An 11,649-nucleotide genomic window follows, 5' to 3' on the forward strand; every position below is an offset into this window, starting at 1 on the left:
CAAAGATCCTCAGATAGCACCTTCTAAATCCAGAACTATTTCTATCCAGAAGGAAAAGGACACCAGATACATGGGAACACCACCACCTGCAAGTTCCCCTCTAAGCCAGTTACCATCTTGGCTTGGAAATATATCACTGTTCCTTCACTCACTTGGTTAAAATCCTGGTATTCTCTCCTTACAGCATTGTGGGTCAACCTATAGCACAGGGACTGCAACGGTTCAAGATGACACTCACCACCACCACTGATTTGATTTGATTTGATTGTCTCATGTACCTATGTACAGTGAAAGGCTTTGTTTGCGAGCAGGGCAGGCAGATCATAGCAAGCAAAGACAGGCAAGTCATGGGGTGGGAAAAATCCTTGTACTGAATAACGCATACAAGGGCAAACCAGGTCGGGTAATAAGTGCTGGCCAGCCAGCATTGCCCACATTGTATGAGTGAATGAAAAATATATAAAACAAAGTATTGCAGATGCTGGAGTTCTGAAACAAAAAAAACATAAATTGCTAGATGAACCCAACAGCACTTGTGAGGAAGCAAAACAGAGTTAAAAATTTGAGTCTGGTGACTCTTCATCAGAAGCAAAGAGTAACCATGTTAACTTTGTTTCTGTCTCCACAGAGGCTTTCAGGCCTGCTGGGTTTCTCTAGCAATTTCTATTTTTGAAATAAATGATTTTAAATAATAAAAATAATAACAGAAATCATAAATTTCTCAGGAATCTATATACTCAAAGTATTTAACTCATGGTAGGTATTTGTGGACAAACTAATGGGAACAAAATCTGTGGAAATATTAAGAAGAAGTGGATTTTTCAACTGGAGAAATAAAAGGTCAGCCGAGATGGATGTGATAAGGTTTCTGAATGACATTAATCATTTGTAATAGTCTTGGGATGGAATTGTCTGGAAGGTCGATGGAGTTACAATGATGTGCAATACTTGCTATGATGTGCAGAAGTAGAGAGAGGTTTGAGGACAAATGCCACAGAATACTTTGAGGTTTAGATTCAAACTCAGTTGTTCTGAATCTGAATCCCTCCCTCTCCCTGTCTGAGACTGAAACAGAGTCTTCACAATCTTCGTGTCATATTTGATGCCGTGATGAACTTCAGACCTGATGTCAATACTTTCATGTACTTCATACTTTCATGAACTTCAGACATGATGTCTATACTACCCAGCTGCCTTGATAACATGGATTACTTCACCCACATCCCTGCTCATCTTTTGCTGATTGCATTATTAATGCCTTATCTATCTCGGGCTTCATCATTTCAATGCACAGTTGCCTGGCCTCCAACATTTTACCTTCTGTAGACTTAAGACCATCCAAAATGCTATTGCCTGTATTCCTACTTACAACAAGCTCAGTTTCCCTATCTCACCAGTCCTCACTGTCCAAAATTAGCTCTTGTTCAAGAATCAAGTTTTAAATTTCTGAAGTTCTCATTCTTATTCTCAACTCCCTCCTTGGCCTTGCCCCTGCCTACGACTATCTAGTTAAAAATCACACAACACCAGGTTATAGTCCAACAGGTTTAATTGGAAGCACTAGCTTTTGGAGCGACCTTCCTTCATCAGGACTACCACCCGAAAGCTAATGTGCTTCCAATTAAACCTGTTGGACTATAACCTGGTGTTGTGTGATTTTTAACTTTGTACACCCCAGTCCAACACCGGCATCTCCAAATCATTACGACTATCTATCATCTCTTACAGTTCCACAACTCCCAGATGTATCTAGACTCATCTATATTACACCTGTGCAGGACCTCTGATTTTAATTGTTATGCTCTTGGTAGCTTTGCCTTGAGACAGTTAGGACCTAGTCACTGAAATTTCCTCTCTGAACTTCTCTGCCTCTCTAACTTTCCTTCTTTTATCAAGACCATCCTTAAATTTTACATATTTCACTAAGCATTTGCCCAACTGCCCTGACAGCTTGGTATCTAATTTTGCTTCATAGCACATTTGTGAAGTGTCTTGGAAATTTCATGCCATAACGCTATATAAGTAGTTTTTATATTTATATTGAGAATAACTTCACTGTATTTGAGCATGACTTTTGTTATGATCTGATAAGGGATTGGTAACATTTAATGAAATCCAGACACCTTGTTTTAACCAATTGATCTTACCTTATTCAATATAAAAGACTTAAATATTAACTTGACAATGTGGTTTATAACAATGCAGGCGGCATGGTGGCTCAGTGGTTAGCACTCCTGTCCCACAGCACCAGGAACCCGGGTTTGATCCCAGCCTCAGGTGGCTGTCTGTATGGAGTTTGTACATTCTCCCTGTGTCTGTGTGGGTTTCTTCTTTGTGCTCTGGTTTTCTCGCACAGTCCAAAGGTGTGCAGGTTAGGTAGATTGGCCATGCTAAATTGCCCATAGTGTCCTGGGATGTGCAGGCTAGGTGGATTAGCATGGGCAATGCAGTGTTACAGGATTGAGTGCGGAATGGGTCTTTGAAGGCATGGTGTGGACTCAAAGGGCCGAATGGCCTGCTTCCACATTGTAGGGAATCTATCATTCTAACAATATATGTCATACATTCAGCGTTACTTCTTACTCCCTGGAAAATTCTCTAATAAGATCCATGAATCTTAAAAGGTTTTTACTTCTGTAGGACATCTGTAAGTATATCACAGTCCTCTGGAAATGTTCTTCAGCTTCAGCTGCTCTCAACAGGAGGAATATGCATTTACTCTCTTTTGACTAAGGAGGTCCCAGACCCTAGCTGTTGTCACTTTTTCAATATTTACAAGTTTGCTTTCCTTTGTAATGAGGTCTAGTTTGGACTCTGCCACTAGCTTCAAACGAAGCAGTTTACAGCTTTCATTTCTCAAAATATTCAAAAACAGATGAAGCCTCACTGCCTTCCACAGCATGGGCCATGGGAACGTTCAGTGTTTTACTCTGCTTATAGTATAGATCAAAGTGCCATTTATTTTGAAAACGACCAAGGTCCAAATTTCAACTAAAAACTTCTCCCAGCAAAACTTGGAAATTTACTGACCTTCACCCATCCCCTGATAGCACAGCCTGCTTTGGGCTAAGTGAACACAGCTGCCATTTTCCTTGAGCTCCATCTGTTCTATTCTCATCTTATTAAACAAAGAAGGATTGATTGCCTTTAGAGAAGACCTTACCTGTTCTGGCCTATACGTGACTCCAATCCCACACCCACATCCCTTGAATGAACTTTTTTAAAAAAACTGCTTTTATTTTAGCATTTTAATTACCTTCCCGGTCTATATTTTTTTAAAAAATTACTATCAACAATTTTTATTCAAAACCAGTAGTTAAAAAAAGCTGAAAATACAAAGCCACAGAATGGAAAAAAAGACAAACTTCAGAAACAGGTCTTAATGTAACATGTTTAGAATTCATAATATACAATTCTCACTCTCACCCTTCTCCTCAAATTCACTTTCATCTCCAACTGTAGCATCCCGTTCTTGCTGGTACTCAGATACCAGGTCATTCAGGTTACTCTCAGCCTCAGTAAACTCCATCTCATCCATGCCCTCACCAGCGTACTAATGCAAGAAAGCTTTCCTCTGGAACATAGCGTAAACCACTCAGGGATGCGTTTAAACAGTTCCTGGATGGATGTACTGTTGCCAAAATAAAGTTGCCAGATATCTTAAGGCTTCTAGGTGAGATGTTACAATTAGCTTCTTAACATTATTGGCAATCCAATTAACAAAATATGTGCTACTTTTGTTCTGGACTTCCAAAATCTATTTATCCACTTCTTTCATGGACATACGGCCTCCGAAAATGGCAGCAACAGTCAGGTAGCAGCCACGCCAAAGGTCACAGGCTGCCATCATGTTCGTAGTGGTCAGAGCATTGAGTATAGGAGTCGAGAGGTCACATTGCGGCTGTACAGGACATTGCTTAGGACACTTTTGGAATAGTGTGAGCAATTCTGGTCTCCCTCCTATCGGAAGGAGATTGTGAAACTTGAAAGGGTTCAGAAAAGATTTACAAAGATATTGCTAGGTTTGGAGGGTTCGAGCTACAATGAAAGGCTGAATAGGCTGAGGCTTTTTTCCCTGGTGCACCGGAGGCTGAGGGGTGACCTTATAGAGGTTTATAAAACCTTGAGGGGCATGGAAGGGTAAATAGACAAGGTCAAGAATGTGGTGCTGGAAAAGCACAGCAGGTCAGGCAGCATCTGAGGTGCAGGAAAATCGACATTTTGGGCAAAAGCCCTTCGCCTAAATAGACAAGGTCTGTTCCCTAGGTTGGGGAATCCAGAACTCGAGGGCATAGGTTAAGGATGAGAGCATCTGGATGGGTATATGAATAGGAATAGGAAGGGTTTAGAGGGGTATGGGCCAAATGCTGGCAAATGGGACTAGATTAATTTAGGAAATCTGGTCAGCATGGATGAGTTAGACCAAAAGTTCAGATACCGTGCGGGCACGGTACTGCAGGCTGTTACGGCTGGTCAGAGGAGCAAAACCGTGAAGAAATGTAGTTGGGGGAAAGGCACCATGTTCACTGCTAGTTTACATAGATCAGCATTGAGCTGACTGAAGAAATGCTGACAGATTGTTACACTGCTCATGGTGGCTAACATTAGTTGGAGTTGTGAATTTAAGAGAATGGAAACAGTTGTCAGTACACAAGCTGATAGACAGACATAGTGGCATTATAGGGTTCTACTACCATGCCTGACACTTTTGGTGAAGGCACATCACTGAAAGTATTCATGATTTTGTCACGATATTCTTCATGGATTTCACTGATAAGCAGTGTACCCATGCCAGAGCTAGTACTGCCACTGAGTAATCTGGAATCCCTGGGGGCAATCCCATCCCTCAGCCTCCTTTCTCACCACATCCAGAACAGAGTCAATTAATTCAGCTCCATTAGTGTAAGGTTCTTTGGCCCAATTGTTACCAACACAATTTTGTCCAAACTCAAAAGTTATCTTGACTGGAAATTTGCCCAAAGGCTCTGAGCGAACCAAGCTCCAAATTCATAAGAATTGCTCGGGATATGTATTTACCATCTGTAGCCTCATTATAGTACACATTAATCCTTTCCAGCTGTAGATCACTGTCTCCAATGATAGGCTAAAGTGGGATCAATGTCCTGCTCATCACTGACTTCCCAGGACTTGGCTCTGATCTGGTTTCCACACTGACCTGCTTGAAGATGCACAATCTCTCTCCTCTTCCCACCTTCACCAAAACCTCATGACCTTCCCTGTCCATTAAGCTCTTGACACAGGAGAGACCTAATGCTTAAGCTTAACAATACATTTTAAGCTTGTTTTAATTGCTCCATAACCCATTTTTACAGTTAAAAATGAATTCTTAAAAGAATTCTTAAAATATTATATTCTAAAATACATGAACTAAAAATTCACAATACTTCACATTACCATACATCGGTTTAGATTTAGTTTTTTTTAATTGTCATGTGGACTCAAGTACAGAATGTAGGAGTACATTGAAAAGTGTATAATGTCAACTCACAAGGTGCCATCTTAGGTCCAGGTTCCTAGGTACAGAATCATAACAACAAGATAGAAAGAACAAGGTTAAAAGTTAAGCTACAGTAATGTTTAGTGTTAAGTAGAAAAATAAAGAAATGAAGCTAAAGTCAAACAGTACAATCCTTTGAAAGTGCTTAGCCATGCTGGGACTGCACTTGCTACAGTGGCTCGATCTCCTCCTCTTTGCCATGTTTTCCCCACACAGTCCACTCTAGGAGACCCCACACCAGGCCTAGCACACTGCCGCTGAAGCAACCGTTGCTCGCATCGATCTACCCGGAGTATCGATTCTGGCCGGCCGTATTGCTGCAGCCGACTGACACCGAGTGCCGAGGCTGCCTTCTCTGGTGACTGCCGAGGCTGCGCTGCCCTGCTGTTGCCTCCAACTGAAAAGACAATGCTGCTGCCACCACATGAGTGTAATTTTGGTGCATTAGTTAGAAAAGCTCACCTGGAAGCAGCCGTTTTCACAAGAATTGTGCTAACGTAAACTTTGTCAATTTCTGGATGTCGACGGGGCCCAAAAAATTCATAAAATAAGTAGAGATGAGAGAGGGCTTTTGGCACATTTTCTCACTTCCTTGTAGATAGTTCTAGAGCTTTTGTGTCCACACCCTATCCAGAGACCATTTGTCAGTGTTGTTCAGAGTGATTTTCAGGCATCAATAGCTTGCCTGAAGGCTCATTCCTGCAGTCAGACTTGAAGAATCATTTTGAACATTTCTTCATAACATGGACTATTTGGGACAGATTGGAAAACAGCAAATGTGATGCCACTGTTTAAAAAAGGAGCTTGACAAAAGGCAGGCAACATTAAGCCCATTAGCTTAACTTTCGTAGTAGGGGAAATGCTTGAATTTATCATCAAGGAAGAAATAGCAAGACACCTGGATAGAAATTGTCCCAGCATGCAGATGCAGCATGAGTTCATGAAAGGCAGGCCATGTTTGACGAATTTGCTGGAATTCTTTGAGCACATTACCAGCATGGTGGACAATGGGGAACTGGTGGATGTGGTGTACTGTATTTTTCAGAAGGCACTTGACAAGGTGCTGCACAAAAGACAGCTGCATAAGATAAAGGTGCACGGCATAACAGGTAATGTATTAGCATGGATAGAAGGTTGGTTAGCTAACAGAACGCAAAGAGTGGGGATAAATGGGTGATTTTTTGGTTGGCAATCAGTGGCTAGTGGTGTACCTCAGGGATCAGTGTTGGGACCACAATTGTTTACAATTTATGTAGTGTTTCAGAGTTGGGGACCAAATGTTCTCTGGATGGAGTAGTGGACACAAAAGCTCCAGATGGAAATGAGAAGATGTGCCAAAAGTCCTCTCATGTCTCTACTTGTCAAAGTTTGCAGATGACACTAAAATAAGTAGTAAAGTGTACAGAGGACTGTGAAAGTTTGCAGCGGGATATCAATAGGTTAAGTGAGAGGGCAAGGGTCTGGCAGATGGAGTAGTTAGTAAATGTGAGGTTATCCATTTTGGAAGGAATAATAGCAAAATGGACTATTATTTAAATGGTGAAAAATTAAAGCATGCTGTTGTGCAGAGGGACCTGGATGTCCTTCTGCATGAATCACAAAAGTTGGTTTGGAGATGCAGCAGGTAATTAAGAAGGCAAATGGAATATTGTCCTTCATTGCTAGAGGGATGGAGTTCAAAAACAGGGAGGTTATGCTGCAACCAAAAAGGGTGCTAGTAAGGCCACACCTGGAGTATTGCGTGCAATTTTGATCTTCTTACTTGAGAAAGGATGTACTGACACTGGAGGGAGTACAGAGGAGGTTCACTATGTTGATTCTGGAGTTGAGGCATATGAGGACAGACTGAGTGGACTGGGACTAAATTCATTGGAATTTAGAACAATGAGGGAGGATCTTCTAGAAACATATAAAATTATGAAGTGAATAGATAAGATAGAAGCAGGGAGGTTGTTTCTGCTGTTGGGTGCAACTAGAACTGGGGGGCACAGCCTCAAAATAAGGGGGAGCAGATTTAGAAATGAGTTGAGGAGGAACGTCTTCACCCAAGGTTTGTGAATCTGTGGAATTCCCTGCCCAGTGAAGCAGTTGAAGCTACCTTGTTGTATGTTTTTAAGGCAAAGATAGGTAGATTTTTGAACAGTAAATGAATTAAGGGTTATGGTGAGTGGGTGGGTAAGTGGAGCTGAATCCATGAAAAGATCAGCTATGATCTTATTGAATGGTGGAGGAGGCTGAGGGGCCAGATGGCCTACTCCTGCTCCTATTTCTTATGTGCTTATGTTCTTACACTGAAAGTAAACGTCAAGGCACTTTCTGAGTTTGCATATCTTCCTTCTGAATGGTAATGAGAACTGAATGTAAAGTTCAGGTTGAAGACTGGTTTTACTCTGCATCTTTTGCACTGTGCCCATAAAACCTATTGACTATATCGCTTTATATTCTGTCTTGCTGTTGCTCTGCATTACTGAACATGGTAGTATTGAGTTCGCTATTAGTCCCAGATGTCTTACTGCATCTTCCCCAGCTAGTTCAATGTCATTATTTAAAATGCCACATGCTGGACATACTTTATGTCCTGCATTTTATCCAGTGAATTACAACTTGCACTTATCTGTATTGGATTTCATCTGCCATGGTCCTGCCCACTTTAAATGTTTATCTATTATTTGCTAATTCCTTTACTGCTTCAGCAAACTTCAATGCATCCCAATTAGCACTATCTGACTAATTTGTAATTGCAATTTTCAATCTTGGTTATTTATGTAGATTAGAAATAGTGAGGAAACAAATAATGATTCCTAGGACACTTCACTCAGAGCAGTTTCGCAACAGCTTGACATATTTCCCTAACTGGTGTCCGTCTGATTTGCGTGAACACCCACTATCTCAAAACTTTTCCAAATCAAGTCCAGCACTGAGAACTGTTGAGCAAACTGGTGCTTGAGAGAGTATGATGGGTTAATTTGGAGCTAAAATCTAGTTTGTCTTCAGTTTAGCAATTCATTGAAAAATACTTTTTGATTTAAGACAAGTTAAGTTTTATTCCATCCTTGAAATATCGGTATGTATGCAAACTGAGAGCAGGTCCAGCTTGTTAATGAACTGATGAAAGACTCCTATATGATGATGTACAGCATTAGTGACATGTCAAGTGACACTAAACTCCCTTGTCTGCAACCACCTATTACAAGTGCTGACCTGTCAGTAGTATATTAGGCTCCTGGGCTGATAAAAGACAATTCCCTTCAGTGCTGAGGCTGATGACACACTCACAAAGGTGATCCCATAAGAGGATCTTGGTGTGTGACCTTAACACCTCCCCTTGGAACAGGTTGTTAACCAGTTCCCACTGCTGCACCAGGACCTTTGCTGGATCATACTGCTGCCAATTTAAATCAAAACACCATGGGATAGGGGCAGAAATCGGCCATTTGGCTCATCAAGTCTATTCCGCTATTTGATCATGTCTGAAATATTTCTCAAATCCATTCTCCTGCCTTCTCCCTGTAAACCTAGATAGACTTAGCCCTATCTCTGGGATCTGTTAAGAACACATCTATTTCTGTCTTAAAGGCACTCAATGACTTGACTTCTACAGCCCTCTGGTAGCAATGAGTTCTACTGATTCACCACCCTCTGGCTGAAGAAATTCCCTCCCAATTCCTTTCTAATGGGCTGTCCCTTCAATCCGAGTCTGTGCCTTCGGATCTGAGACTTGCCTACTATTGGAAACATTTTCCCCATGGCTACTGTATCCAGGCCTCTCAATATTCTCCAAGTTTCAATCTCCCCTCGTTCTTCTAAATTACATTGAGTACAGACTCAGAGTCCTCAATCATTCCTCACGTGACAAGTCTTTCATCCCCAAGATCATTCTTATGAACCTCCTCTGGACCTTCACCTCAAGTACATGTTTCCTTAGATACTGCTGACAATATTCCAGAAATTGGAAATGTTTAGAAGGATATGGACCAAAAGCAGGCAATGGGACTGGTTTAGTTTGGGAAATGTGGCCAGCATAGATGAGTTGGACTGAAGAGTCTGTTTCCGTGCTATTTGACTCTCTGACTCTATAAATGCAGTGAGATCTAGCCCTCTCAAATTGAATGCAAACATTGCATTTGGTTTCTTAACTACCAACTGAATCTGCATGTTAACTTTAAGAGAAACCTGAACTAGGACTCCTATGTCCCCTTTGTGCTTCAAATTTCTGAAACCTTTCTCCATTTTGTCTTGCTTTTATTCTTCCTGCCAAAATGCATAACCTCACACTTTCCCACACTGTATTCCATCTGCCACTTCTTTACCCACTTTCCTCGCCTATTCAAGTCCTTCTGCAGCCTCCTAATTTCGTCAACATTACCCACCCCTCCATCTATCTTTGTTTTACCTTCAAGCTTAGCAACAAAGCCCTCACTTCTTTCCTCTAGATTGTTCTTGTGTATCATGAATAGTTATGGTCCCAACAGTTTTGGGCGGCACGGTGGCACAGTGGTTAGCACTGCTGCCTCACAGCGCCGGAGACCCGGGTTCAATTCCCGTGTTTGCGTGGGTTTCCTCCGGGTGCTCCGGTTTCCTCCCACAGTCCAAAAGATGTGCAGGTCAGGTGAATTGGCCATGCTAAATTGCCCGTAGTGTTAGGTAAGGGGTAAATGTAGGGGTATGGGTGGGTTGCGCTTTGGCGGGGCGGTGTGGACTTGTTGGGCCGAAGGGCCTGTTTCCACACTGTAAATAATCTAATCTAATCTAATCTAAGTAATCTAAAAAAAAAACACTGACCCCTGCAGAACTCCATTAGTTACTGGCTGTCATCCTGAAAAAAAACCCTTTATCCACACTCTCTGCCTTCTGCCTGTCAGCCAATTCTCCATCCATGCCAGTATCTTGCCCCTAACAGCATGTGCTCTTATCTTATTTAGCAGCCTCCAGCACCTTGTCTAAGGCCTTCTGGCAATCCAAGTGAATCACATCCTTTGTCTAAATTGCTCATTACCTCCTGAAAGAATTCTAACAGATTTATCACACATGACCTCCCCTTGACAAAGCTATGCTGACTTAGCCCTATTTTCACATATCCCTCCTGATATATCACAATCTCATCATTAATAATGGATTCTTAAATCTTATCAATGACTGAGGTTATGCTAACAAGTCTGTAAGGTCCCGCCTTTTGCTTCCTCCGTTCTTAAACTGGGGTGTTACATTAGTCATTTTCCAGTCCTCTGGGACATTTTCTGACTCCAGTGATTCCTGAAAGATCACCACCAATGTCTCCACAATCTCCTCATCTATGTCCATCAGAACTCTGGTCCGTAGATCCATGTGATTTATCCACCTTCAGACCTTTCAGCTTCTCCAATACCTTCTCTTTAATCTTGGCCAGTACACTCATCTCTGCTCCCAATCTCTTGAGGTTCTGGTCAACTACTGGTATCTTTCACCATGAAGATTGATGCAAAGTATCTATTCAGTACCTCTGCTATTTCTTTCTTACTCATTACTGCTTCTCCAGTTTCATTTTCCTGTGGTCCAATGTCACCCTTGCCTCTCACTTACCTTTTATATATCTAAAAATCTTTTGCAATCTTCTCTGATATCACAAGTTAGCTTAGCCTCATATTTCATCTTCTCTCTTCTTACTAATTAATTAGTTATCCTAAATTGGTTTGTAATCTTCCCACTAACCTCCACCACTTTGTACGCTTTTTCTTTAGTTTTTATGCTGTCACTGACATCTCCTGTCAGCCATGGTTGCATCGGTCCTCCCCTTGATATGTTTCTTCTTCCATGGGGTGAATTTCTACTGTGCTTCCAGAATTACCCCCAGAAACTCCTGCCATTGCTGCTCCACTGTCTTCCCTACTACGCTCCCTTCCAATTGCACATGCAATGTGCCATAATGACTAGCGTGCAGTGGCTCTAACCTCCCTAATCATGAAGTGCTTTGAGAGGCTGGTCATGACCCACGCCAACTCCAGTCTCCCAGCCTGCCTCGATCCCCTACAATTTGCCTACTGACGTAACAGATCCACGTTATACATTAATGATCTAGATGAAGGAACTGAAGGCATTCTGGCCAAGTTTGCAGATGATACAAAGATAGGTAGAGGGACAGGTAGTATTAAGGA

The 11,649-nt window shown here is 41.8% G+C and overlaps 1 pseudogene; it reads right to left on the reverse strand.

Annotated features, from left to right (window-relative positions):
* Positions 1–3,400: 3,400 nt before the first annotated feature.
* LOC122564930 lies at positions 3,401–10,913 on the reverse strand (annotated as a pseudogene).
* Between the last annotated feature and the right edge of the window lie 736 nt (positions 10,914–11,649).

The sequence above is a fragment of the Chiloscyllium plagiosum genome, chromosome 1, assembly GCF_004010195.1.
Source record: "Chiloscyllium plagiosum isolate BGI_BamShark_2017 chromosome 1, ASM401019v2, whole genome shotgun sequence".
NCBI lineage: Eukaryota > Metazoa > Chordata > Chondrichthyes > Orectolobiformes > Hemiscylliidae > Chiloscyllium > Chiloscyllium plagiosum.